This window comes from Pipra filicauda, unplaced genomic scaffold (assembly GCF_003945595.2).
Source record: "Pipra filicauda isolate LSUMZ 115617 unplaced genomic scaffold, ASM394559v2 scaffold28_size6257848_pilon, whole genome shotgun sequence".
Classification (NCBI taxonomy): domain Eukaryota; kingdom Metazoa; phylum Chordata; class Aves; order Passeriformes; family Pipridae; genus Pipra; species Pipra filicauda.
In genome coordinates this window covers 675,818-701,255 of record NW_024104409.1, presented here as the reverse complement: position 1 = coordinate 701,255, position 25,438 = coordinate 675,818, and the positions used below count along the sequence as shown (strand labels likewise).

The following is a 25,438-nucleotide window of genomic DNA, read 5'->3' as shown; positions in this document are numbered from 1 at the left end:
GAGTGAAGCATATCTGAGATATCCAGGGTCATATATAAATCAATATGTAACTAGGCAACTTACATAATGCTCTTAAACTCATAAATATGACAATAGAAAGAATTGTAGTTGAGGAATATTATCCTGAGTGTGGATAGGTGGAAGTTTTTTGCTGGTCTTTAATAGAAACTAGTTTCAGGTGCAGTAGAACTATTCGCTAATACAGTACCACTCTGAAGGACGTATCTGAGAGCTGTTAGTATGTCTTTGTAATAATAATTTCAAGGAAGAAATGGCTTTTCATTGTTGTAAGTAAAATAGTTATTTTAATTACATTTATTATTTTATTTCTGAATTTGGATGGCTACTGCAGGAGCAGGTATGGTATGTAACATATGGCTGACTGATTGGCCTATCCCAGCTGCTTGCCTATCTCATACCAAGTTTGAGCGAAGAAACGGGCCTTGTGTGGTCTCCCAAAGCTCAGCAGATTGTGGGTCAGTAAAGGGCTTCCTATCAGGCAGGAAGCAATCTGCACAGGATAACAATGAATGCCCTCCCAGAAACTCTCACCGAGGAACTGTAATTCGTAGAACTCTGCCTGAATGTGTTTTATCGTGCAGAAGGCAATTACATGGAGATAGTTTAAAACATGTGGGTATGCAAGGTAATTGTATTGGCTGATTGAAGAAATAAGAAAAGGCTAATTAGCAGAATTTGGTTTTTTTAACACTAGCCCTGAATGTTCTCCTGCCAGGGTCATTGCCCTCAAAGAGCTTTCTAGAATACATACATGCACTTCCCACCTTACTACAAAAGTTGTCTACTTGGAAAGTTTGTGGTTGTGTCTGCTCCTTCCTTTTGGAGCTCTAGATGTCTGGGGAAGGAAAATAAGCATGTCGTATGAAAACCCCCTGAAGTCTGTGCTTGATATTTTGACTTCCCTTTGCAAGGCAGCTGCTGCATCTGCACGTGTGGGAATCTGGTGAGCCATACAATCTTAGGCTGAGGATTTCTATTCACTAGGGATTAGCTGAACTGTTTTCCTAAATCAGTCACCAGATCTGGATTCCAAATTAACAAAGTGGTGCTGAGCAATAATGTAGACTCTAGGTAGCAGCTGTGCAAATTTATTCAATGAAAGCATTATAAAAGCAGGCTGCCTAACTGCCTTAGCTTTAGCGCAGTGAACTCTGAGAAGAAGCGAACTTACTGAATTTATAACAAGTAAAAAGCTCAGGTTCATTCAGCTCCAAGGATGCTGAATGAAAAATGCTGGTCTTTGCACAATTACTCTAAACACAACTACTCACAACAAAAAGTTTAGAAGATGCAGAATGATTGTATACTAGAAAACATTGGTAGAAGAAACCTCAGAGATCATTTAACCTGTCCCTGTTCAGCAGGCCCTGTTGACCTGCTATCCCTCTGTCTTTTCCATGTCTAGCCTGTTCCTGAAGACATCCAGGGATTGGGATTTCACACACCCGTCATGCAATTTGTTGACAGTATTTTCTTGGTGTGTCTTCTAGTCATCTGTAGACTAAACCATGCCAGTCCTTTTGCTTTTTCTTCATAGGTGTAATTTTTTTTTGACCTCTGACAATTTTTCTCTCTCTTTTCTGAACTCTGTCCCATTTCTCTTTTTCTATATCTCAAATTAGACTCAGTATTCCAGCTATGACCTTGCCACAACTTAAGTCTCCTAAAGGCTGTCTTACTCTTAATGTATCCCACTGTGGCATTTCCTTTTTTTGGTTATAATTTTTTTTATTGCAGCAGCACAGTTGATTATATTCTGGCTGTGCTCCCCTAGCTCCTTCCTATGAGGATGCTGTCCTACCCATTCTTGCCTAGCCTGTATTTGTGCTGTGTTAAAGGGCAGGACTTTGCATATGTCCTTACAGACTTTCTCCAACTTGTCAAGATAATCTCAATTTCAGTTCTATTTTCCAGTCAGCTAGCAATCTCTGTGAGATTATCTGCAGTAATGAATAAACTTATTTTATCTTCCCTCATTCAGGTTGTTAATGGAAATATTGAGAAGCCCCAAATTTCTCATGGGTTCCTGAGGAATCCCACTCTATACATCCTTCCATTTCAATAACCAACCATTGACAAATGCTTCTAGTGAATGACTTCCCAGCCAGTTTGCACTTTTCCTATGCTAGTTTCCTGTAGACTGTTTCTCTGTCTTAGGATGAAGAATAGTACATGTCAATGTAATACACAGGCAAGATATGACACCTCCTGCTTCTCCCATCTGTTATCCTGTTGCAGAAGGAAACTAGATTAGTACATCACCACCTAGTCTTATTGAGAAAACACCATATATGCTTAGTTCAAGCCTTTATGAGGCCTGGAACACCAAGTCCCAAACCGTGGCCTCAAGTGAAGGCTGGGCCTATGAGGAAATGCACCAACCTGAAATAAAACTGGAGTGTGACTCACAGGCTGAAGTACATCTGCCAGGGTTAATGTGGATTTACAGTCTCAGCAGCAGGACTGCTAGAGCAATGTGATGTGAGACACTGTCCCAGAGCATTTTCCATCTGTCTTTTCTACAGATGAGTATGGTGTCTTGAGACAAGGGTGTTTGAGCCAAGTGACATTCAGATACTATTAGTAGCAAAAGAAAAACAGTTGGATCACTGGAGAACACCAAAGGAAAAATAACCAATAAAATATGACTTTCGTTCAGGTATATAAGGAAAATGCTCAGATGACCTGCAGAGGGATGGGTCACAGATTGAAGCCAGCGGTCTGAAACTTAGAGTCATTAACTTGATCATCCTTAGTAGGGCATGACAAGATGAAACAAATATTAGGGAAAACTTGATACACATTAGTGTAATTTATTTTTAGAAGTGTTCGGCTTGTGCCATGTGACATCGCACTTCTTTATGGTCAGTAGAGAGAAGTAGGTACTTTGAGTATATAATTCATCTAGTCTGTTTTAGAGAGGGGATGAACCCATAAATACCCACTTGTGTAGAGCGTGATCTGACAGGTCAGATGTAGACATCTGTATTTTATGTGTCTAATGTTAAATTATGCATTTCTTTGCTATTATTCGTGTCATGTACATTGCAAATCACTTCTCTCAATTCTTGTGGAAAAAGGGCAATATCTCCACATTTGGAACACATCATTAATATAAATTTTAGGAAAGCTTGATACCAACAGGGCACTATTTAAATATACAATATCTAAATGCCTCAATTATAACATCAAATATAAGCATAAGCTTCTAATCTACTCGATAGATCACTTCTCTTATAGATGCCATAATTTCTCTAATTGCCTGGTTAAGGACTGCAGGTTTAGATGGAGCTGCTCCTGGCTGAAAAAGTCTTAAGAAAGAGAATGGCTTTATGGCTCACATTAAGGAGTTTCTGTTAAGAAACTGCCACTGTCACTGAGCATAAAACACTCATCTGTGAGACATGCAAGTTAATCTCAATGGATTTCTAATGCAGATTTACTAAATAGTATTAAACACCTGTGCAGATACTTAGTCAGAGTGTAAATCCAATATTATAGTTCACTTCATTTGGTTGATCCAGATTAGTTTCTCAGTGCGCCTTGTCTAGACAAATCCTGAGCATGTCTTTGACCTGATAACAGAGCTAAACTGTCTCTGCTAAAGTATCTGTGGACCTGGGTGACAAGTGTCACTGATGGAGTTCCAAAAGACAGTGCCTGTCCCAGAGCCACTGGCTTCTACATTGCTACTTGAGGGATTATAGAAGCAAAAAAATGGCATTGGAATTTTGTTGTAATCTGATAGATCTGATGACCTTGTTAATATATACCCTCACAATATTAAAATCTGGTAGCATGTTTATTACTCTTTTAAGCTTGGCATATAAAAGCCCAGCATGCTGAACAACAATTTTTACGGGAGTTTTGCCAAGGCACAGAGAAGCACCATTGTATGTATCTACACTACAGCAGTATGCAGAACATGAGACACCATTTATGCTTGGCTTTCCCCCCAGAGTTCTGGGGGATGCAAATAAGAATATTTGTCTTGAAACTGAAGGAAGGAAGAAGCTTAGGCAGGTCAAGCCACAAATATAAAAGAACACTTGGCTTTTAAGTGCTAATTGCCATGTTCATACTTCTCCTCCTCCCAAATGTCACTTTGCTGGACAGCTCTGTAGTAGTGCCGTAGGATCTCACAGAAGTGGTGGGTAAATGCCTGGTCCATCTAGAATAAATTACAAAGTATTTTTTCAACCCTGGGCACAAGGTCATTGAAATATAATACCACAAAATTGCCTTAACTCAGTGCAAATGATCCGCATGGTTTCTGAGAAGGTACAGAGTTTTAACGGTTGTGTTAGAAGATTATGAAGTTGCAATTTTCATGGTAATTCCCCAACCTATCTCTTTTGGAAAGGTCAAAGAATGAGGTCCTATTTCTAGGTTTGTGATAACATTATTCTGCAGGGGAGTCACTGAAGAAAAAGAAAGTGATATTTATGTATGACAGAGTCCTCAGGGTTTTCTTTGGTGTCTTTGTTTCTGGGATTTTACAGGCAACTTAAAAAGACACAAAAGTACTACATGAATTTGCATGCACAGTTTTGTATCCACCACATGATATATTTACTGTGCTATGCAATTGATGTGGCTGTAAATGGAAGTGTGATTTTTAGACATAAAAATGATGAAATTGCTCACTTTGTATTTAAAGATTCAACAATAATGTAGTTATGCACTTTTTACAAATTTGCAAGGAGTACAACACCACTCCTTGCCCCAGTAAATAGGAAGACTAGTGACAGATCACATGGAGAAGTATGAGTTACTAATTTTATTTATTTTGGCTCAGTTTTCAATGTTATATCCCTTCTCACATCTCTCAAACCCCTGAACTGGAAGACAGTGAGTGGAGGAGAAAAGTCTCTCCCATGGTCGCCTCCGAAGAGTTACAGTCCACGCTCAACGTCCATGGGGAAAACAGCGATGAGTGGTGTCTCCGAAGGGTCCATACTGGGACCAATACTATTTAATATCTTCATCAAGGACAGATAGTGGGATTGAGTGCACCCTCAGCAAGTTTGAAGATGACACCAAGCTAATTGGTGCAGTTTATTTGCTATAGGGAAAGGATGCAATCCATAAGGGACCTTAACAGGCTTGGGGACTGGCAACATGGGAACCTTGTGAAGTTCAACAAGACCAAGTGCAAGGTCCTGTACTGGAGTCGGGGGAATTACTGGTATCAATACAGGCTGGGAATGAACGAATTGAGAGCAGCCCTGTGGAGAAGGACTTTGGGGTACTTGTCGATGAAAAATTGGAATGAGCTGGCAATGTGCGCTTGCAGCCCAGAAATCCAGTTGTATCCTGAGGTAGATCAAAAGAAGCATAGCCAAGTTTGAGGGAGGTGATTCTGACCCTCTAGTCATTCTACCTGGAGTACTGCATTAAGTTCTGGACTCCCCAGTACAAGACCTTTTAGAGGAGGTCCAGAGGAGGGGCACAAAAATGGTCAGAGGGATGGAACACCTCTCCTATGAGGGAAGACTGAGAGAGTTGGGGTTGTTGAGTCTGGAGGAGAGAAGGCTCTGGAAGGACCTTATTGTGGCCTTTCAATATAGAAAGGGGACTTGTAAGGAAGACAGAGTGACTGTAGTGGCAAGGAGAAGGGGGCTGGTTTTAAATTGGCAGAGGGCAGGTTTAAATTGGACGTAAGGAAGAAATTTTTTATGAGGATGGTGAGATACTGGCACAGGTTTCCCTGAGAAGCTGTGGATGCACTATCACTGGAAGTCATGTTCGAGGTCATGTTGTATGGGGCTTTGAGCAACCTGATCTAGTAAAAGAAGTCCCTGTCCATGACAGGGCAATTGTCTTTAAAGTTCCCTTCTGATCCAACTGTTCTCTGATTCTATTATCTATTTTTAAAATGTGACTATTTAAAAGAGATTTTATTTTTGTCTTAAGAATAGGTCAATATTACTGGCTGGTGTTTTTTAAAAGAATGAGAAAAGTCTGGGTGTCCTAATTCTGGATATACTACACTGTTGTAGTAAAGGGCAAGTCTCTAAAGTGACTTGTTATCTCAGAATTAGAGAAAACAGTACTAGAGCAGATGAGGTCATCTACTCCTTCCCTCTGATATGGCAGATTAAATAACCTTATGTTCTCCATAACAGATACTTGACTAACCTGCTTTCTAAGACCTCCAAGGGTGGAGATTGCAGAACCTCTCAAAGTGATTAACTCCAGTGTTTAATAATTTTAGAAAACTGTCCTTTTTGACATGTGCAATTTATGTGTACGAGTCTGATCTGCAATCCGAATCTCTTTTGCTGCAAGATAAGCCCATTGCTACTTTTTCTGGATCTTGATTTGAAATGGCTTGAGAATAACTTAATTTTCTTGTCCTCCAACCATTTTTGTAGCTTTACTTTTATTTTCCATCTTTCCTGATGCACAGTGCCCAAAACTACATGCAATGTAACCTCTGCCAAACAGAATGAAGGATTCCTTTGTATGCCTTGTCAGGTCTACATTCCATTATATTATGGAATGATTTTTGGCTTTTTGGATTTTTATTACCGATTGACACTGTTGGTTAATCTCCAGTTCAATAATTTTTTTTCTCAGAACTGTTCCTGAGCTTATCATCCTTCATGTGCTACCCAAGTGTAGAGTTTTAATCTTGTCTCAGTACAATTGTCTCCTATTTTCAGACCATTTCTATTTTTTTTTTAAGATCATTTAATTCATCACTAAACTAGTCCGGAATATTCACCTCTCAGTCAGAGTTGTGGGACCTGGGAGAGATTTTAGATGCCTATCTTTCAGGTAATTGTAGATGTCCACATGTGAGTTGGGTGTCTAAATGCCCCACAATCATAGATCATAGAATCATTAAGGTTAGGAAAGACTTGTAAGATCATCAAGTCCAACCTTTGACCTAATACTACCATGCCCATTAAACCCTATCGTGAAGTGCCATGTCCACTGGAACAGTTCCAAGGATGATGACTCACCACTTCCCTGGGCAGCTTGTTCCAATGCTTAACCACTCATTCAGTGAAGAAATTTTTCCTAATATCCAACCTGAATCTCCCCTGAGTTAGTCAAACTAATCAATACAATCAATGAAGCTTAGAGGCGATTCACCTCACTTTTATTTACATGTCTATATTTAGTCAGCTCAACAGATCATTTATTATACCCTTCATCATTAATTAATATTAATTCAGTGTAAACATATCAAAGGAGGCCTTTAGGTCTAGTCTAGCTTGGAAGACAGTATGAAAATATGCCATTAATGAAGCTCTCTGAGAAAGACATTACAGCAATTTTGTAGCTTGTGCAGTAGGAACTGGAAGTAGGAGCCCCAATTATTCTTTCTCCTTGTTCACATGGAATAGCTCTGCCTCTCACCTGCCTACTCTTATTTTTGAATTATGAAAATATTATGGAGAAATCTTGTTACAAAGCAAGATAAAGATCTTATTTTTCTTTGAATCTGTTAAATCACAAAATGTATACTTTCTCAACACAGGACTCTATCCAAGGGTGAAAAGCAGTCTCAAACTTTACAGTTACCTACCTTTTGTTTCCTTGGCAAAGTAGTAGATCTGTCCTAGTGTTTGCTTGGATGTATTTATTTGGGATAGTTTGTTATTAATGTACTTCATAATTGCTATATTTTTTGTCAGCATAGGTGTTTTTCTGTTGGCAAATAAGTAAAATAATAGTTAATAGATGTGCAATTTCTTTTAATGGTCAGCTTTATGAAATTCTCAGGCTTTGAACCACCCATATGTGAAAGATGTATGACATGATGGATATAATCTGTGTTGTCTTCTTGAGAAATAGGCCAGATTCCTTCCAAATGTGCAGTTTGACATTCTTTGTGAATGTCCAGAGAAGACTTGGGAGTCAAAATTTTAGTGCTTGTGATGTGTAAGACTCTGATATAAATATCACCTCTTAGGTGCATCTGTGCCATAAGGCACCAATGTTTTCCTCTTATGTTTATGGTGGGATTTCTCTAATCTAATTGTAGATGTCTGCGATATGGAAGTTTGTGTCTAAGCATGTCACCTTAGGTAACATTTCTGATTAATGGAGAGGAGTGGGTAATCCTGGGGAATTATTCATCTTACCTTGTGGTGAGAAGAATGACACGTTCGAAGTGCCTGTTTCTCTCCTCTAGTGTCCTGTTAATGAGAGGGCTGAGGCCACCCACTGTCATCAGCTACACCCAAGACCAGTGTTTCCAGAAGATCAGTACTGTAGCAGCAGTCAGCTGTCACCGAGGCCCACAGAGAAAGGGAGGACAGCTCTTGGCTGACCTTTCAGTCACCTTCATTGATACTAAACATGAAGAGGACACAAAACACTGAGGCTGACTGAACCAGTGCATTGCAGCTGGCAGTGGAGTTTGAACTCCCAAAAGCAAAAGAATAACTAATTTTAGTTTTTGGTTTTTCAGTACCTTTTCAGTCACCGATAAAACTCTCAACTTCAAAGAACACAGTGTCCCAATATTTGGGACATTGTTACATCTCCATCTCCTCTTTGGCCCTGATGGTATTGATGTTCTCAGATGATATCTCTGGACTAGATTCACTCTAGACGTGCAAACAAGCCCACATTTCTAGCGAGAAAGTGTTCTCCTTGTCTTGCAATTTGGCCACAGGAAGTATTTTTCATCATAGATTGTAGTGTAGAACTGCAATCCAGCCAATCCCTCTGGTGCCTTTGTTATCAGGAAAAAATGGTCTATCAAAGCCCATTTAGTGGAAACTTCAGCCAGACACTTATGAGTGCTGATTCTCTGTTATTTTCTCATTGTGTGGCTCCTAAGTTTCTAAAGGTCTTGACATACATTCTCTACCAATAAGAAAAAATCTCTCCTCATGAGATTTAAGTATGTTGCTTTTATCTTTAATGGAGCCATGTTTGAGTGTCTGTCATCATGTTCACTAAATCATCTGTCAGTGAAATCCACAGTTTTAGTAGCCATTACCTCAGCTCAGGGGTAAATGAAGTTCTAGCTTTTATGTCTAATCCTCCATATTATTTTCAGGTGGATAGGGTAGCACGGAGGCCACATCTCAAGTTTATTCTAAAGGTGGTTTCAGATTACTTATTAATCAGTGTATCCACTTACCAATATTTTTTTCCCATGACCCAGTTCACCAGTGGAAGGATCAAAATGTTGATCCTTTGTGAGTGTACTGCCATATCTAGACAAAGCTCTTCTGCAAACCTGTGATGTTCTTTGGTCTCAAACAGCCTTTGTTGTTCAGGATCAAGTCTGAGATGTAGCATCAACTTCAAACTCATTCAAAATGAGTTAACAGACTTTATCAGAGCCACATTTGACACTGCCAGATTAGATCCACCAACCCATCCCGAGGCATATACTACTAGACCATAAGGTACTGCCACAGCATGTGCTGGTAGAGTTCCAGTAGTCGAGGGGTGTAGAGGCACCGTGCAGTCATTGATACTCACATTTAGGAAGCTCTACATCTGCTGGTAGCCCAAAGGTTTGAAGGATACCAGTTCTTCAGTCTTTGTTCCAATGAACAGCTTGCATTTGCTGGTGCAACTGCACTCCTAATGAAACACCCAGAAAGAGTTTCACAGGTGCCAGAACTCGATGAAAGAAGAGAGGTTGCCTCCATCAAAGTTCTTTGATATGTTCTTTGTCTGTAGCTCCCACAACTGGTCATTCTGTTCTGGGGAAGGAAGGCTTGTTACATGGACTGAGAGCCATTGAAGAACTGGGTGATGATTTGTTTACAGATGCTTGTGTGATGACAAGCAGAGGTGAGCAGGTGATGCACATACCTTGCTGGAACACATAACAACTTTAGAAACATTTAAATTTTTATGCAGAAGAGACATATCCATTTATAATGGGTCTTACCTGCATAAAGCATCCTGAAATATCATAGCTTTACAAGGTTAGTGACCCTCTGTATTATTCCTTGTGTTCCTTCACTTTGTGTGAAACACCGTGCTATATCTTTGCCAGGTATTCTCATTGTTATTATTATAAACAGCAAAGAACACATGGTTGCTAACACTATTACTATGATTTTTTTTTCATAGGAATTAGACCTCATTAGAAATCAGAAGCAGGATTTGTTCTGTGTGCTGCTAAATTTTCTTTATTAAAACCAGTAATATATAGCAAGCTTACATGCCAACCCACAGAAATCCTTCAGAGTTGTTATTTTAAACCTATATCAATGAACAGTTTATTCTGAAGCTTTTAAAATGTGTATGTATATGCATTATATACATATATACTATATATGCACATATACATACATTATATATACATACTTCATATATATATATATCTATCTGTAGTGACAAAACAAGTAGTTTAATATGTTTTATGGGTCCAGCCTGGTGTTCTGCATACATGAACTTGTGTGTGGTCAAGGAGGCTTGCATACTTTTGAACTCTAAGCTGGCCTAATAAAAGATATCATACTACAGTGCTTGCTTTGTCAATACTGTTTTGCTGGTTCAAAAGATTAATTTACAATTTTTAACATAAACCCCAAGAAAAATAAGTGTTTACTTACTGCAAGACGTTGATTCCATGTTAATAACCCTGAAGGAGACTTGTACACAAGGTGCAGATTGTTTGATGTATATTCATGTTAGAGAATATGAAAATATGAAGTTATACCATCTTGAGGATTTTGTTTTTATAAGTAGGACTGGTTAAAAAAACCTCTAAGTAATCATACTGTGTATTTGATGGTGGAAATTAGTATGAATGTTTCTGGCACTGGAATGATGTGATGTGGTTATGCATTTCTGTTTTTACTGCCTGCTCAAAATTGGCCTTTTACAAATACAGATTACCATGCTGATGGAAGGAATTTACAGCTTTGGCCCTGTTGTCTCAATCTGTGTTACAGCATCTTTTTTTTGTACTTTATGTTACATATCCTCCCAACTGTATTTTTCTGACAGAAAAAGGAAATGTCTGTGGACTGAGATCCTGAAAACGTGTGAGCTTTATTATTTAATTGAATGAAATGAGTATTATTTCCCATTTACCTTGATTTCCTTTGGAATGAAATCTTGCTCCTTTGAAATCAGCAGCAAACTTTCTGCTGAGTATGATAGGATGGAGAGTCCATGAGTGATCCCTTATGAGCTAGTGACATTGCATACTGGAAGCTCAGAAAAATCACCTCAATAATAATGATAGAAAGAATACTGTTAAAGAAAATGAGGATTTAGGACTGTCAAATAAAATCCAAGCTGAATACAAAAACTATATGTATGGTGTGTTTAATATTGTTAGTTTTGAGGCCTCACAGCCCAGATAGAGCTGCAAGATCCGTTTGTGTTATGCAGGCTGTTACACTACATCCCTTACTTACCTCATCTTGTGGGCAAGGAGCTGCTTGCTCTGACTTCAAGGAATTGCAGCTGTATTTGTGGAGTGCTCTTGTCCTTTGGCACTCCCTCCCCTGTATATTAATACAGTTTAAATGCACCAACATTTTCTCTTGAAACAAACTTCAAAATTTGTCTTTAATTCTGATGCAATGCATATTTAGAATTTTTTATTTTCCTGGAGTTTAGTTCCAGAGGAAAACATACTTGACTGGTGCTCCCACCACCCAGCTGTGGTTTATAACAACAATAATTAACAGTAAGATACTACAGCAGAAATGGGGAGCAGAGAAATGCAGTCCATCAGCTTCAGTGATGTGGTTCTGTTCACTTCTAAGGATTCCAAAGTGCTCAGCAAACAATATTACAGGCAGTATGGGCAGCTCTGGCCATGATGAAGGTCTCCTAGTGCTTCCTGTTATAATATTTTGCTTTAGTTTTTTTTTCCAGGGCTTTGCCAATGTTAATGTATTTGGGTTAAATTATTTTTATCTGATGTCGGTCTCTAGGTTTTTGAATCTTTGAATTGAAAAGTGATTGAACTATTTATAAGAAGAAGGCTAGATATTCTACTTACATAAAAAAAGTCTGACCTCTAGTTTTTTTGAGCAAAGACAGACATTTCTCTGCCTTTGGATCAGGTATGTGCCTTTTGCCATCCTCACAAAGCCTTTCAAGTTTGGTCAACTGTTTCAAGACATGGAAAAAACCACAGTTACCAAATATTCCATAGGGATTTACTAAAGCCTAACAGCAAATATTTCCAGAGATTTCATCTTCTCCGCCTTGCACAGCTCCTTCCCGTGATCAGACTTTCCATACACTGTCCTCACAGAATGACTGAGCAGTCACCAACTGGGTGCACCAGAGGCCAAAACAGAGGCAACCCCTGTAGTATTGCCCCATGGTATTACTCTGAGCTACAGCGATGCTATGTGGTGGAACCAGGAGTAGGGAGCCTCTCCCTAAGATGCTGGAATGCATCTTAGGGCTCCCAAATTTTAGTTTGTGTGCTGTTGGCAAGCCTCCAGCATTGTTCCTCTTCGCCGCTAGCCTGAATGCACATAGAGAGTTGGACAACCTCAACAAGGCCCTGTGCAACCACATCTAATGGTGAAATTAGTCCTACTTTGAGCAGGGGGTGGGACCACATGATCTTCTGAGGTCCTTCCCAACCTGAGTAAGTCCATGGTTCTGTTCTTTACTGTCCATTTCCCTGTTAGTGTGTGTAGGCCTGAAGGCACCATCCTAGTTGATGGGTTTCTGTGGGTATGATGCACAAAATGAAAGTAGTCTGTATTAGTTTATTTTTAAAAACAAGTGTATTCACAACACCTCATTAAGATAATATTCAAGATGCATAGACAAGTATACTAAAATTAAGATTAGCAGAATGATCCCTGCAGCCTCAGTATTCTTCCAACACATATTTGCATTGGAACACTGACTCTAGTTTTGCAACTGCACTCTCTCTCTGTTTTCTCTCATCCCTATATCTAACATGGATCTGTTCTGGAGATAAAGCAGCACTGAGGAGGATCGGTGGATGCTAACTGCAGTTGTTGAGAAGACGCAAGGTATTTTCTGAATGAAGCAGGGCATGGTAGAAAAAAACAACAAGAGCTCCAGGTCTGGATAGTTGAAGTCTGCTCTGGAGAGCTGGACAGTATCCTTGCCTCTTCATTGAAATGTTCAGGCAGCATATGAGATTGTTTTTCAAACCTCAGCAGGCTTAATTAGATTCTGCAGTTCATTCATTTGCAGTGAAGTCAATTCGAGTTTTACATGTGGAAAATCTGTGAGATCAAAAATTATACCCAATGGGCACATAGCGCTATAGAAGAAAATGTCAGTTCTGGATGGTAGTATTTCTGACTTCTGTTAGACTCTCTCTCCCCACACACTTTTTCACTTTCTCAATTAGTTTTTCTTCCATTTTTATGTCAGTGGTTTTGAAAGGGTTCTTGGAAAAAAAACTTTCTGCATATACTGTACATGTTTTCATTTACAGATCAGTGAAATGGATAGGCAGATACATAAATAGATAGGGTTTTCTGAGCTTGTGAAATATGTCACATCATATAAAACACTCTTCTAAGTCTGTTTTGTCAAATGTATCAAATGATATTTTTGAAATTATATTTCTGGAATATGTTTTCAGCATTTCTTATTGCCGTTCTTGATATATACACCCATGTTTGACAGTCCCTTAATCTGCCTGACATAAACTGAATGAATAGCAGCATTTAAAAATATGGCTTCAGGGACTCCTTAGGAGGTTTCTTTGTAAGTGTACATTTACTAGTTCATCTGTAAATTTATTTTATGAGGTGTTTAAACCTCAAGAAAACTGAAAAGCATAATATTAAAGCCTGGTTTACATCTACTGAAGTCAACGGGAACTTTGCAATTGACTTTAATGGTAGCCTATGTCCTCTAATTATGAAAGTGGCAAGGATGATATACACAAAACCACAAGGAGAATTTTCTGTTTCATCATATCCTATTCTCTTTGCAGATGCATAAGAAAAATACAATGTGGTTTGTTGTTGAATTAAACAATTCGGTGTCTGGACCTAATCCTGAACTCCATTGATACTTTAGGTTGTGTTTTCCTTCTCAAAAGATCACAGCCTGCTCATTCTTTCCATGGCTCATGAAGGTGACAAGGTAGGAAATCCAGCCAAATTTTCAAAAGGCTTTCAAAAATTATGCTTTTGGTTTTGATCTTACATCTGCCCCATGGTATGAGTAATGGAAGAAGTTGATGAAGCAGTTTTCTTCCTAATTGTCTTGTTTTTTTGATGTCATCAATTTTGACAGCGTTCCTGGAAATGCGTGTAATATCTGTAGCACATATGTACATGTTTTCCCTTAGGTTCGCTGAAGTGTAGTAGAAAGTTTCCATCATGCTATTGTAATCCCAGGCATCATTTTTGTATTGTGTTAGTGAAAGTGAGTGACAGTACACCACAACAACAACAAAAGACTCCCAGAATTCAGCTTTTTTTTCCTGTTAGTGTAACAAGCACGGCAGTCTGAACAGGCTAGATCTGGTAACTAATTTGAAGTAGTAAATAATGCTAGACAAAAATTCCCACAAGTTTCTCGTTGAGTCTGCTTCAGATATTACTCACTTGGTGGCTGAAATACCGGTCTTGCTTCACACTTCTAATGCTTGTGAAAGATTTAAATATTTTGTTGGTAACTGGAGTTGATAGAGCTGCAGACAAGAGTTTGCCACAAGTTTTTGGTTGGGGCCATGCTCAGTTAGAAAATGCCACTTGTGTGGGGGTGGAAATGCTGTCCCTGAGGTGCATCAGCTTCACTGGAGCCTCAGAGGGAGCAGAGGGACTGCTGCCCTGCCCTCACTGCTCCCACCAGTCAGCCCTTGGGATTCTGCTGGGCTGATAAGATTGCTGGTGTGCTAATAAATAATGAAATAGATAAAGTCACCTCTTAAGATGGACAAAAGCTAGACCACCGAAGTTAGAAGTGAGTAAACTCTATTCCCTCCCGCCCCCAAGTCTCACCTGCCCCAGCATAGCCAGCTCCCACCTTGTCCCTGCAGTGGGATAGCAGCTCTCTGGCTTCCTGGTGGAGGGTCAGACCTTTCTGGTCTGCCGCCCCAGGCCTACTGAGTCATCAGGCTGCTACCCCTTCAGGTTATCCTTCCCCCAGGCTTCATAGGAGACTGCTTTTTTTGAAGTGTCCCAGTGTTAGGGCAGCCAGGAATCCAGCAGCCCTGGGGTTTGTGCTGTCCAGTGATGCAATTGCTTTGGGAGTGGCCTGGAAATATTGTATACTGCCTTTCTCAAAAAACCCCCATGTGTCATAAATTCTTCCTCAGAAAAAAAGAAGTGATTATTAGTAGTTATTGCTGGCCTAAGACAAAATTTGTATGTGTCAAAAATACTTTGGAGGAGTTAGTAAAAGAGAACCTGTAGAAATCATTCCAGATGGCTGCTGTAAGCCCTTAGTTCATCTTTATAGTCTAGACATGGACAGAGATCTCTGTAGTGTAATTAGAGAAATAAATACCTACTGGAAATTATGTGTCTATGTGAGACTTAGACTTGCTAGATGTAGGTTGGGGAAGGTGTGCAGAAGTAGGGACCTATTTCTCAAGGTATCTATAAACATGGTAGATGAAATACTTCTTCACCAAATGACTTCTCGTCAATCCTGGTTTAGAGTTAGTTTTGAGGACCACCATGGCTTCTGTGGAAGAATAAAAATAAAAGAAACTTCAAAACAAGTACTCACAAGTTGAAATGTGGAGGAGGTGTAGAGTTTTTAGTTTCACATGTGAAAACTACCTAGAACTTATATCCTAAACAAAAGAAAAAAGACATTTGGGAAAAGCACCACATCTAATTTGATGGGTAATCATCACAGAAAAGATGTTGGTAGATAACTCGAGGATAGAGGAAAAAGACGGATCAGAAAAAAAGTTGTGTCTTGGAAGGCAGGATATATAGGAACAAAGTAAAAACAAATGAAAGGAGCTTGAGAAAAATAGCAAAAGTTTCTTAATCTAGGAAAAATTTGGGAAAGAGAAAGACTCTTGTGCTGTGAAGAGGAACTGTAATTTATGTTGGATAAACTAATTATGATCTAGCAACAGAGTAAAGTCTGGAGGCTTATAGTGGGTATGGAAATGGCAGATAAACAGCCAAAGGTGGACAAAGCTTAGGAAAACTCACGGGCTCAATTCAGAGGAGTAGGATAACTGTAGTTCCAAAGTTCAGATGAAACAGGTATATGAAACCATATGTGTGACTATCTCATAAATAATAAAGGGATCATTTGACAAGAACATGGTTTCTCTGTGTAAGAAGGGAGGAAAGACCCGCGTGAACAAGAGCAGCAGGCCTATTAGCCTGACTTCAGGGGTGCAAAGCTTTAAAAGAGATCTTGAAGGAAAGCAGTTTCTACATAGTAAATGGGAATGGGGCAGGGGGAAAATTAATTTAAAAAAAATCTCCCACCTTGTACATGGTATGCAAATCTGGTACTTTGATTAGCTGGAAAAGCGATAACTTTTAGAAGCTAACTTTTCTGGATCTCGGCGAAGAATTTGCTGCCATACAGCAACATATTTGATATATCCCCAGAAAATATATTTCTCTGAGAAGAAGGAAACAAATTTGGAAGTAAGGGAAATGTAAGGAGGAGAAAAGAAGTGAAGCAGCAGTTCTTTAATCAAGTTTACTTGCTAGTTTGAGTCAGGTAATTATGCTTTTTTTCCCCATGGAAATTATGTCCAGTGCAGTCTATGGTGTTTAGCAGTCCAGTGCAGATGCAGAAGGCACTTAGAGTGTGGATTCTCTCTTGCTTTGCTCTTACCACAGTTTAAAATATATGACATTTTGACTGAAAGTATATGTCTTTAGATGGAGAACCATAAGTGTCCTTCTGGTGTTCAGGGTAGGACTGGGGAAAGGGACAAAGGGAAACAGTGTGGAAAGCTAAAAAAAGACAATGCAAAAAAAGACAGTGCAAAAAATATGCAACACTCAGGAACCTTCTTACTTACCACCACTGTTGTGGTTCTGTATCTGTATCACTTTTGGCAGTCAAACTCCCATATAGCCCTAACAATTCCCAAGAGGAAGGAAATAGCAGTGAACACCTCCTCTGCTGCCCTGTGGTCTGGACAGGGAGACTCTCTGCTCAGGAAAGAACACAGTGAGCTTTCAACAAGGGTGTTGAGGGTAGTGTGTACTCATGTCTGCGATCAGATCTGTCCCACAAACAGAAGTGCAGATTGATGGGTTGGTTCAGGTTTCCAGGAACTCTGATTCCCTACACAGCATTTCACTTCTGAGCGTTGCTCCCTTGCACACTGAAGACTCCCAGCACTCACCAGCCTTTAGTACTCTGAAAAAATGGACACACTTCCCAGTCATAAATCGAAGTCTTCCAGACCTCTTCAGGCCAATATAGAGTAAGTGACATTCCCCAAACTTATGTAAGTTACCTGGTATTCATCCTTGTGGGACAAATCCTTGGTCACTGAGAAGTGGTGACATGGTGTCTGTGCAACCCAAAAAAGTTACTGCGCCCTAGGGATAAGCAGTTCCCTCTGACTTGACTGCAAAGGACTATGGTTGGAAGGAAATGAATTTCTCTGTTTGCCTCTGAGAGTGACAAACAAAAAGGTACATGCTGATAAAGTCCCTTACAAATACAGAAGTCATGTCTCTATTTGTCATGTAAGACAAATACAGAAAACATGAGATAAAGAGAGGAAGGTAAGGACCTATTTTTTGATGTGAAGAAAGTACTCTTAGAAGTACAGAATCAACCAAAGTAGGAGGAAACTGGTTACAGGAGGAAGAAAAGCTACACGTACAAAACTATTGAGAAGATTAAGCCATGGTATCATCTATGGTTATTTCTTCTTCTGTGTGCATCAGTTTAAAGTAACGTTTAACTTTGATGTTAGGAGTCACTTCTGCTGGCTGTCCCTGAGGAGATCAGCTGAAGCCAGAATGCCCTTGAGGAAGAGCTTCTTGGTCATAGTGTGGTTTAGCAGCTAAGGGAGTCTGGATGAGCTGTGACTTGTCAAGGCGCATATGCTGCTTGGTGGGGGAAGGGATGGGAGGATTTCTATGGGAAATTATGCTGGAAACACATTACCAGAAGTGATGAGAGCACTTAGAAATATTGCAGCTGCAGTGCTGTGGTCCAAAGCAGTTTCCTAATAGCTGCTGGATAAGAAGTGGAATGGGTCTATGGCAATCACACACATCTCATGATTAAGAGAGCAAGGCTTAAAACGTTGAAGTTAAGAACATCCCAGGTGAAAGAAAAAGAATGGGGCATGAAAAGCATTCCCAACTCCAAGTTTATTCCATGCAATGTGAGTTCAACAAGTAGAGTGAGAGAACACAAAAATGTGGCAAAATTCAGAGCTCTCATCCTTGTGCAGAGGTTTATTTGAATCTCAGGCTGTTTCTATCCCATGCATGCATTTTCTTCACCATGTATAGCATTAAAAACTGGAATGACTGCTTAAGGGTGAGCAATAACCTGAGATCAAAACTCAAGCTGACCTCTAATGTTACAAGAAGCAGTGCTAATGCTTTGGGATTAGAAGTGTCTTTTTGCTGGATTCTAGCACAGAACTGAGATAGTCATAGTCAATTGTTGGTAATGATGTGCTCAAGAAGACACTCCTTGAGCTCAGTGGAAGCAGCTAGAAAACGTTTCTGTAAAGTTCCTCAGGGTTCACCACAAAAAAGTAGGAATATATTTGCATAAGCATTTTTTCTGCAATATACTCTTTGCTTTTCTGCTAGCTCAAACCTTGGGATGTCGAGGCTAGCAGAGATTTGGGGGTTAGATCAGTCTTTCTGCTTCCATCCTGCTGCTGTTCACAGCAATGTGCTTGCCCTGGACTACTCGGAAGGCATTGGGATGCAGCTGCGCTCTTCATGAAGTCATTGCTTTGTTAAGAAGGTTAAGGAGGATAAACCACAGTTATGATGTTTCCAGGTTTTGGTAGTCACAGTTACATGTGTGACAAACATGGACACTATAAACAGAAGTACATACAACCACAGGTAGGACTGAAACTCTCATCAACTTTGCAATAACTATGTTTAAGAAAACTCTCTAGCCCTATACCGTCTTTTAAAAGTCTCATGTGCCTTATATTGAGTTAAGTGAGTTTACAGAGTTTACAGAAAGAAACCCCCTTTTCATGTGTTTGCATTTACCAAAATAAAAACAATTTTTGGAAACCAATCTTTTAACCATCAAAATAATGCAATGTTATCTTCTTTTCACAGATGGGACAACCGAAGGAACACATTTGTGAAGTTACCTGCTCAAAGCCGTAACAGATGCCAATGATAAATCCAGGAACAGAAGCTAAGTCTCCCAAGTTGTGGCCTAACACCATCAACAAGCCAATGTAATCAACAAGAAAGTTTGTCTTTTGATGTTATTGCAATACCTATATATTATATATAGGTTATACCATAGCAATACCTATATATTAATAATTTACCCAAGACGAACACATTTGAGTATGTATATTTGCCTATGTTCTTGTAAATAATTCAAAAGGTTTCTTTGAATTCTAATTCTGAATTTAATATCTAATATATATATATATATGTATAAGAATACTGGCCAATTTTTCCACAACAATTTTTTCATAAGTCATGTTTAAAACATACAGTTTAGAGTCCAACTTTAGGGTCTTCAGGGTTCGGAGCATCTTACACTTCAGCTTGCCTTTATAGAAGACAGTAGATGGTTTGCAGCTCAGGAAAAGGAAATAAAGTTGTATATTGTTCTTAGCATTGGAAATCACTTTTAGAAATATTTCTGTGTGTTGGAAGCACCAAAAGCTCATGTCTGACTGTGGTTTAGCTGTAGGGGAGGCTATGGCAATGGACCCAGGCAGCAGAGGAGCTATGATTATGGAAGAGCCTAATGCTGCCTGGTGTATTGAGCAGTATCGGACAGTTTTGGCAAAGGTACAACTTGCTTTCTGTCTCTTGTGGCTGTGTCCTCCTATACTGAGTCAGGAACATGTGCACAATACTTCTTTGTGAGATGCTGATCTTTTGGGATGTTAAGCACCAATAGTTGCATTAGCAGCTGGTTTTACTTGCAGTCGAGGCTTTGAAGCAGCACAGCAGCTTTTTGCATAGGATAGGGAGTGTTTCCTTCTAGCTTTCACTTCAATCTGACATTTTAGTGCTGTGGCTTCCCAAAATAGGGCTAGTGTCCAACACTGAAACACCATGGAAGCATTGTCTTAGTAGTAAGTACCTTTGTGGTTTATTAAGAGCAAATATTAAATCAGATTGGAAAAATATATTACTTCTACAACATACTCCTTATAGGACCTTTACAGTTTTCACATCTTTATTTTCAATAGTTGGCCTGGACACAGGTGATGAGCATGCTCAGACAATGTGTCAGGTTAGCTGCAATCAAACCCATAAAGTGTCTGCAATTCATCCATGCTTCTCCCACCAGCAGGTGTCATTCTGGAAAAAGGAAAATATTGTAAATTCCTGAACTGGAGAATTTGGCTGTGACAAAGAAGAAAAAAAGTTTACTTAAAATATGGCTTTTGAAGGATACTTTATTCCAAATTAAAACCCAAAGAAATCTGGCTCGTCTGCATTTTTTAATAATCTATGTGCAGTGAGTTATCCTGACCTATAAGTAACAAAGGGCAGACAATTGGTAAGGCAAACCAATGTCTGCTTAAAGCTATCTTCTGCTTTTTATTGTTCTCTGTGGTATGTTTAACACTGCTTACTTACCCTGCAAGACTATAAAATCAGTGATATTCATCAATCTTCCCAAAGGAAAAAAAGAATTAGATGTTGAATTCAGATCTCATTTACTTCAATGTAAACTTGAAGTAATCTCATTGAAGCAACTGAAATCAGTAGAAATGTTTGGAATTTAGCCTGAAGTAACCAAAAGAAAGTAGTATTTAACCTTCTACTCCATAAATGAGCCTCAAGCAGAAAATAATCTCATAGTAATTTTAATGTCTCTTATAACATTTATGCTTTCCTTTAAGTGTTCATCTGGGTATTAGCTGCAACCTCCTTTAATATGTAGAGACTCTTTGATTTCCCTTAATCACAGTGAGAGAGCTATGGCTGAGTTGTAAAGAACCAAGACCCTGCTGGTTCATTGTGAGGATTCCTGATATATGAAGTCTAGTCTTCTGGCTGTTAAAAACAAACTTACTGTGAAATTCATGCAGGAGGTGCCTTGCCCACCCTATAGGCTACTAGAAGTTTGTTCCAACCCATCATAGCTCTGATGATTATAAATATTTTTCTGTCTTTCTGTCTTTTAAATTTATCCAGACCCCTTGTATCTATATTGTCCTTTTGCATTAGTTTTTTCTCCTACCATTTACATCAGCATGTAGCTGAGAGGTTTGGGCCCAAGCACCCTAGACTGAACAAATACAGTTTGCATAGTTTTCTTCCAGAAGCTCATTTTCCATCCCCTGGCATTACTTTAAGTTAAATTTGTCTACTTTAAACAGGCAAGCAGAAATGTGCATCCTTTGTTGTTGCCTTGTATACAACATTAATGCAACAGCTTCCACACCCTACCAGAAATACTTCACCTGGTAGGTCTTAGCCCTGTATCTGATTTCTTTCTGGTAAATTCATCACTATCATCTTCCATTTGACTAGTTCAGCCAGGCTTATCTTCTCCTTAGCCATTTCTAGAAGTGTTACTATAAAGGATAGTTTGCTACTATGATGTGATGCTCCACCAAAACTCTTCTTGGAATTAAAGGGAAATTTGCTTGAGGAAAAATATGAGAACAAGCTCCAAGGCTTGGCTGCAAGGAGCACATTGAAGTGGGAATCAATTTTACATTTATAAAATTTGTATTTGCAACAAAGTAATGTAAAATAATTGTATTGCAGGCAGCCATGTCTTTTCCAAGATATTATTTAACTATGAATGTCACAATGCTTCTCCTGTGAACAGTATCGAGCACTCAGTGGCTGAATGGGAAAAAATAGTACATAAACTTAGAATTAAAAACTTCACTCTAAAATTGCTAAAAGCTGTATTCTTAGATTTGCATGAAGCCTGTATTACTGTTTTCTGACTTTTTGAGTTTTTAACTTTGAAATGTAGTGGTATTCTAAAATTTCAAGTCAGAAATTATAAAAGTATTGTGAATGTGACTAGTTTATTACGAACTTTATAGGATCAAGATAACAAGCAGTGATGATCTCCAGCAGGTTTTTTACAGTAAAGGATGAGATTTATACAACAATTTCTTTATAGTTTTTACTAATTTTTTCCATGTTTTTAGCTAAGTGAAACAATATAAAATTCTGTTTAGTCTCTTTTGGTTTTTAATTTTAGTGTTTTATTTTACTAATTTTAGAAAAAAATGAGCATGCCTAAACATAGACCTTCTGTGCCATTTTAGAGCCCTGGGGGATCCCACCTGGTCTCTCACTGCCAGTTTAAAGGTGTGGTCTTTTGTCAAAGGTCAAAAGTCTCCTGTAGGTCCCACATCATGCCAGCCCTGCACAGATATCCTGAATACTCCAGGGTATTCTAGCAGGCATTAGGCACCTTCTTTTGGGCACCTGAATTTCTCCTTTAAAAAACTGCTGTAAAAGTTAATGTGCCTCTACAAATGCTTAACAAAATTAAAGATACTACATCTGTGAAGGTAATTCCACCTAAGGTGTTTGATTTCAGTTTAACAGGACATAGAGGCAGGAAAGTAATTTCATATCTAACAAGTGCAGAGTTACTACGTTCAACAGGATGCTGTCAAGAGTCTGTTTTGAATTACGGTGGCTGAGCTGAATCTGTGTGTGAATTGGGAGTTGCTATTGTTGAGACTATGCACCACGAAAGGTCCTGGGGCTTCTCATCAGGACCATAGGGGTTTGATATTCAAAACTGCTGGGAGTCTGGCAAAAGGAAGCTTGATTCTTCAGTTTGGGGCATGAAGCAGGAAACTAATCATGCTGAAGAAAGCAATAATTTCAGGTACCGGGGCACTTGGATAGAAGGAATAAAAGAAATACTTGCATTAAAAAGAAATACTTGCATTGATTACACACACAATTAGAAACTTATGTTAATCAGGTCCAATTTATAATGGTCAGAGGGAAGTTAAAAACCTTGAATATATTAGTTAGTGTAGTTATATACGAATTGTACAACATGGAGTTGAGCATTTCTGAATTGTTATTTTACAACAAGAGCAATTCATTGTATATAATATATACAAATTACATATTATATATGTATGAAACATATAACTCATCTTAAAATAAAATTAAAGCTATTGGAAGGTAGCAAATTCTGCACAAAATTCACCACAGGCATTAATTAGGATTGTATAGACAGAGAACACTTTCCCATGGGCTTTTTTAAATCACTTACTAGCATTATGATTGAAAGGAATTTGGATTATTTTTACAGAAGTTAAAAAAATGAAATGGTTACAGAAAAGGTCATGATGGACGGTGACTTAGAAAGCAATCGTAAAATCTAATTTAGTAATGTACAGTATTAATTGTATGATTTGCGAGTGAAGTAGAACTGTTTTCATGTCCTTTTTTTTTTTTAAGTGTTTATCAATCTTTTTCAGGATGAACCCCCAAAGCATGGCTGTAATAGTTGTTTGAAACAAAAAATAGATACTCTCTTGGTGTCATTCATTTCAGTGATCACTGGGAGTCTGAGCTTGAATGAAGGTGGAAGAAAATTCCTACAGGGAATTGGGAGTGGTTTGTCCCTTAAGAAGGATGTAATGGCATTTTTAATGCTTTCACCAAATACCAGGACATGTGATAAAAGTTCATGGACTGAGAATTAATTGAAAGATTGTGAAATGGGAAAGAATGCACATTATGGGAAGCCTTGGAGAGCTACAACCTAAGCTCCCAGAATATCACTGGAGTTGATGGAAACATCTCCGATGACTGGGTTTTTTTTAATATAATTTGCCAGCCCCTGTAGCCCTCCCCAGACAGACTGGGGAAATACATTCCTTTTATTAATATTAGTCCAGGGGACTCAAGTATATTTCAGGCAGTGAATGATATAGTTGATGGAATTTGCTACAGAATTCAAATAAAAAAAAAAAGACAGTGGAAACTTGTACCTGTGGGTTGGTATATGTTTTAAAAACTGTTTTTCTACAGATAATGGGCTTATATCTAAACTTTGTTATTTGCAATATAAAGGTTTACAGTTTTATATGTATTAAATAATACATCTCTATGATAAAACATGAAATGTTTAATTAAAACAACGACTAAAAGTATGTAACTATGTAAATATTACCTAAATCCTGTGTGTAAATGTTACATAAACTGTTTCATTTCTAGGGGTCACTGAAAACACTTTAAAATTTTATACAGTTTTCTACACTTCCCCCTCCCCTAGTTTTTAATATAATTGCAGGTTTAAAGTTAATCTGTCTATTAGTTTTTTGATATTTGCCGTTGTGTTAAATTTTACTGAGGAACAATTTAGTTTGGGGAAACCATTGAATCTGTGGTTCATGTTGTTTGAACAAGAAGTCCCTGAGTATTTGTCCCAAATACCAGCATTTTTACTACACTGGCAGCTGTATATTTGTGGTCACCCGATGGCAACATATGCAAAGATTGTATACAGTGGCAGTGCCTCTTCCAGAGAATACCATGAGGGAAACTGGATGTGGCCGATGCACACATAATTTGCTCTTCTAGGTGGAGGTATCATGTAGACAGCACTTAAATGACACTTTTTATTTCTGGATAAGATGAAGGTAAAAGATAGAAACCATTTGAAAGCCATTGCTTATGTCCCCTGAAACAGGCTGAAAAGAATAGCTCCTCTGAGGCACAGCTTAAAACTGAACATACACAGAGATGTGTCATTAGTAATTCTGAAAATGTGTTTACAGTGATTAGATAAAATATTTAGCCACCATTTAAATATTTTAGTTCATACGCAAATTTTAGGTGTCTACTACACTTAACATTTCCAATAACTGGTTTCATTAGGATTTTTAGTGATACAAATTAATAACAAAAGGCAGTAATACAGAGTGCTGTTATGAGGCCAAAATACATGTGGTTTAAATTTGAAGAATTAAATGTTAGCATTTCCCTATAGAGAAAGGTTATTTGGGCAGTGGTGTACTGACATTATCACCACCCACAGAGAAGGGGTCCTGTTAATCCTATTGGTTAAGTAGAAATGCAAAAAAGGAAAAATGTAGGTCTAGAGGGTTTGCTTGGTGTAAGTGAATCACACGGGAGAAATGCTGATACCCAAAATTGTCGTAGTGACTTTCTTAGATGGTTAGAAAAAGAAATAAGCATGGGATATTTTTGTCAAGTTAGAGGGTTTTAGATTGCTTGCTAGGTAAAATCAGTCCTGGTTATTAATGTAGTGGAAAGTTAAATGATGATCATGGAAATATGATAATAAGTGCTGTCTGATAATCAGACAGAAATAATTTTCTGAGTCCATTAAGAATAATCCAATGTGTTAACCATTCGGC

The 25,438-nt window shown here is 38.5% G+C and overlaps 1 protein-coding gene across 9 annotated transcripts in view; it reads left to right on the top strand.

The window, feature by feature from the left end:
* LOC113988084 overlaps window positions 1-25,438 on the top strand; it is a 110,722-nt gene that overhangs the window by 63,470 nt on the left and 21,814 nt on the right. For 4 of the 9 annotated variants that reach the window (XR_005564157.1, XR_005564159.1, XR_005564160.1 and 1 more), the window contains one exon: window positions 19,194-19,318. The gene's annotated coding sequence lies outside the window, so the exon portion shown is untranslated. Of the gene's footprint in view, window positions 1-11,903; window positions 12,036-13,912; window positions 14,065-19,193; window positions 19,427-23,530; window positions 23,575-23,606; window positions 25,329-25,438 lie in introns of those variants that run through there. The other 5 variants (XR_005564162.1, XR_005564166.1, XR_005564161.1 and 2 more) reach the window with 5 other exon arrangements.